This window comes from Oncorhynchus mykiss, chromosome 15 (genome assembly GCF_057628025.1).
Source record: "Oncorhynchus mykiss isolate SJ-2025 chromosome 15, ASM5762802v1, whole genome shotgun sequence".
NCBI lineage: Eukaryota > Metazoa > Chordata > Actinopteri > Salmoniformes > Salmonidae > Oncorhynchus > Oncorhynchus mykiss.
In genome coordinates this window covers 71,352,501-71,357,500 of record NC_143036.1, presented here as the reverse complement: position 1 = coordinate 71,357,500, position 5,000 = coordinate 71,352,501, and the positions used below count along the sequence as shown (strand labels likewise).

The window sequence follows — 5,000 nt, the reverse complement described above, 5'->3', positions numbered from 1 at the left end:
CCGTGTCCACACACCATGTCCACTTACACACTACACACCGTGTCCACACACCATGTCCACTTACACACTACACACCGTGTCCACATACACACTACACACCATGTCCACATACACACTACACACCGTGTCCACATACACACTACACACCGTGTCCACATACACACTACACACCGTATCCACATACACACCATGTCCACATACACACTACACACCATGTCCACATACACACTACTCACCATGTCCACATACACACTACACACCATGTCCACATACACACTACACACCATGTCCACATACACACTACACACCATGTCCACATACACACTACACACCATGTCCACATACACACTACACACCATGTCCACGTACACACAGATATACCCACAGCGTAGAACACAGCTATACCCACAGCTATACCCACAGCGTAGAACACCGCTATACCCACATCTATACCTACAGTTATACCCACAGCGTAGAACACAGCTATCCCCACAGCTATCCCCACAGCTATACCCACAGCGTAGAACACAGCTATCCCCACAGCTATCCCCACAGTGTAGAACACTGCTATCCCCACAGCTATACCTACAGCGTAGAACACCGCTATACCCACAGTTATACCCACAGCTATCCCCACAGCGTAGAACACAGCTATACCCACAGTGTAGAACACAGCTATCCCCACAGCGTAGAACACAGCTATACCCACAGCGTAGAACACAGCTATACCCACAGCTATACCCACAGCGTAGAACACAGCTATCCCCACAGCTATACCCACAGCTATACCCACAGCTATACCCACAGAGTAGAACATAGCTATCCCCACAGTTATACCCACAGCTATACCCACAGCGTAGAACACAGCTATACCCACAGCTATACCCACAGCTATACCCACAGAGTAGAACACAGCTATCCCCACAGCTATACCCACAGAGTAGAACACAGCTATCCCCACAGCTATACCCACAGAGTAGAACACAGCTATACCCACAGCTATTCCCACAGCGTAGAACACAGCTATACCCACAGCTATACCCACAGCGTAGAACACAGCTATCCCCACAGCTATACCCACAGCTATACCCACAGAGTAGAACATAGCTATACCCACAGCTATACCCACAGAGTAGAACACAGCTATCCCCACAGCTATACCCACAGCTATACCCACAGCTATCCCCACAGCTATACCCACAGCTATACCCACAGCGTAGAACACAGCTATACCCACAGCTATACCCACAGCTATACCCACAGCTATCCCCACAGCTATACCCACAGCTATACCCACAGAGTAGAACATAGCTATCCCCACAGCTATACCCACAGCTATACCCACAGAGTAGAACATAGCTATCCCCACAGCTATACCCACAGCTATACCCACAGCTATCCCCACAGCGTAGAACATAGCTATCCCCACAGCTATACCCACAGCGTAGAACATAGCTATCCCCACAGCGTAGAACACAGCTATCCCCACAGCTATACCCACAGCTATACCCACAGCTATCCCCACAGCTATACCCACAGCTATACCCACAGCGTAGAACACAGCTATCCCCACAGCTATACCCACAGCTATACCCACAGCTATCCCCACAGCTATACCCACAGCTATACCCACAGAGTAGAACATAGCTATCCCCACAGCTATACCCACAGCTATACCCACAGCTATACCCACAGAGTAGAACATAGCTATCCCCACAGCTATACCCACAGCTATACCCACAGAGTAGAACATAGCTATCCCCACAGTTATACACATGCTGGTTCATAAACACAAAATACACAAACGCATGTTGTATCATCATCGACGATCACTCAAGTCCAGTATGATTGTCCTCCAGTATGATTGTCCTCCAGTATGATTGTCCTCCAGTATGATTGTCCTCCAGTATGATTGTCCTCCAGTATGATTGTCCTCCAGTATGATTGTCCTCCCGTATGATTGTCCTCCAGTATGATTGTCCTCCAGTATGAATGTCCTCCAGTATGATTGTCCTCCAGTATGATTGTCCTCCAGTATGATTGTCCTCCATTATGATTGTCCTCCAGTATGATTGTCCTCCAGTATGATTGTCCTCCCGTATGAATGTCCTCCAGTATGATTGTCCTCCAGTATGATTGTCCTCCAGTATGATTGTCCTCCAGTATGATTGTCCTCCAGTATGAATGTCCTCCAGTATGATTGTCCTCCAGTATGATTGTCCTCCAGTATGATTGTCCTCCAGTATGATTGTCCTCCATGGGGACTTCTATGGTTGGGTCTTCAGAAGGCTGTAGAGGCTGAGCTGAGATCTTCAGGCTCTGTTACAATGTGGACATGTGTGAGTGATGGTTGTGATGATGGTTGGCTCTTCAGAAGGCTGTAGAGGCTGAGCTGAGATCTTCAGGCTCTGTTACAATGTGGACATGTGTGAGGGATGGTTGTGATAATGGTTGGCTCTCACTGGTGTTGAGTCTGTCCTTGTGAACCTGCTGCTTGTTCTCTGTAAGAGCCCCAGATGTTGCAAGTCACCCATAAACAGGGAGTGTCCCTCCCTCCCTCTGAGTCTCTCAGACAGTGTGCTCATAATCAGACATATCAGGGACAAGCAAGCGGTTGATTGGTTCAATACTAATGAGATTACAGGCTGAGTTTGGCCCTGAACAACTTTCTCCCTTAAAACCCTTCAGAAGAATCTCAATATCCAATGTTTGTTTTAGGGCAATGTTCGCAGAATTAAGGTTGTCGTTGTGTTTTTGAGCATTCTGTCTTTTTGGTCTTGACTCCAAATCAAATCAAAGCAAAAATAATTGTCACCTACACATGTTAATGCGAGTGTAGCGAAATGCTTGTGCTTCTAGTTCCGACAATGCAGTAATAACAAGTAATCTAACTAACAATTCCAAAACTACTACCTTATACACAAGTGTAAAGGGATAAAGAATATGTACATAAAGATATATGAATGAGTGATGGTACAGAACCTTCCCACTCCACAGACACCAACCCCTCCTCCTGCTGTGTGCACTGTGCACCTTCCCACTCCACAGACACCATCCCGCCCTCCTCCTGCTGTGTGCACTGTGCAGCTTCCCACTCCACAGACACCACCCCCTCCTCCTCCTGCTGTGTGCACTGTGCACCTTCCCACTCCACAGACACCAACCCCTCCTCCTGCTGTGTGCACTGTTCACCTTCCCACTCCACAGACACCATCCCCTCCTCCTGCTGTGTGCACTGTGCACCTTCCCACTCCACAGACACCATCCCCTCCTCCTGCTGTGTGCACTGTTCACCTTCCCACTCCACAGACACCATCCCCTCCTCCTGCTGTGTGCACTGTGCACCTTCCCACTCCACAGACACCATCCCCTCCTCCTGCTGTGTGCACTGTGCACCTTCCCACTCCACAGACACCATCCCCTCCTCCTGCTGTGTGCACTGTTCACCTTCCCACTCCACAGACACCATCCCCTCCTCCTGCTGTGTGCACTGTGCACCTTCCCACTCCACAGACACCATCCCCTCCTCCTGCTGTGTGCACTGTGCACCTTCCCACTCCATAGACACCATCCCCTCCTCCTGCTGTGTGCACTGTTCACCTTCCCACTCCACAGACACCAACCCCTCCTCCTGCTGTGTGCACTGTGCACCTTCCCACTCCACAGACACATCCCCTCCTCCTCCTGCTGTGTGCACTGTGCACCTTCCCACTCCACAGACACCAAGCCCTCCTCCTGCTGTGTGCACTGTTCACCTTCCCACTCCACAGACACCATCCCCTCCTCCTGCTGTGTGCACTGTGCACCTTCCCACTCCACAGACACCATCCCCTCCTCCTGCTGTGTGCACTGTGCACCTTCCCACTCCACAGACACCATCCCCTCCTCCTGCTGTGTGCACTGTGCACCTTCCCACTCCACAGACACCATCCCCTCCTCCTGCTGTGTGCACTGTGCAGCTTGCTACAATAAGTGAGTCATTATTTGTGGATGAGAGTTGTTAATGGCTCGGGTACATAAAAGGTAATTCTCATCGACAGATCAGTGATCTGAATTCATTAGATTATTGCTGACTGTTTGAAATGCAATGTATTGACCTTTAATTGTGCAACAAGGCTTATCTATAGACAACGTTTAAAACATTGAGATATATATCAGGAATCGGCAATACATTTTTTAAATGATTTTTAGCCCTTATCGCTCAGCCCTAAGCCTTCTGCTATTGGAGAAACATTATCTCAACTTAATCATAATCCTCATTGGCTTTTCTTGCAGCGGGTGTGAAGGCAATGAGCTCCAGATGAGTCCTGTGATGACAGAACAGGCCGTCTCTCAGGGGTGTCACACACTGGCATCAGTGGGATTATACAGTAACAGGACAAAGACCCTGTCTGAGCCTCCCGAGTGGTGCAGCGGTTTAAGGCACCGGAGGGGTCACTACAGATCCGGGTTCCATCCCGGGCTGTGTTGCAGTCGGCCGTGACCGGGAGACTCATGAGGCGGCACACAATTGGCCCAGCGTCGTTCAGGTTAAGGGAGGGTTTGGCTGGCTGGGATGTCCTCGTCCCAGGCGCCTCATCCCTTGTGGCCGGGCACCTGCACACTGACTTCGGTCGCCAACTCTCCCGAATCTGTTCGGGAGTTGCAGCGATGGGACAAGACTGTAACTACCGAAATTGGGGAGAAAAAGGGGTAAAAAGTACCCCTCCCAAAAAATAAATACTAAGACCCTGTGTTTGTCCCAAATGACAGCCTATTCCCGATGGTGCAGTACTTTAGACCAGAACCCTATGGGCCAAAGTAGTGCACTAAATAGGGAATAGGGTGCCATTTGGTGCATATATCCTTTCTATTCCTCTCAGCTAATGAGGGAGCAGGTTAGACTTTAATTGTTGGAATATTTCAGTGTGGGAATTTCTCTGATTGGTCTCCCGAGACTACGATGCCGACGAAGTGCGTTCCTACGGTCCACAAATGACAAGCTGCTGTTGTGGCATGAC

General features: G+C 49.6%; 1 protein-coding gene across 5 annotated transcripts in view; it reads left to right on the top strand.

Annotated features, from left to right (window-relative positions):
* The window catches only part of LOC110500965 (oxysterol-binding protein-related protein 8), a 141,272-nt gene that overhangs the window by 29,878 nt on the left and 106,394 nt on the right, over positions 1-5,000 (top strand). The gene's annotated exons all lie outside the window — the stretch shown is intronic.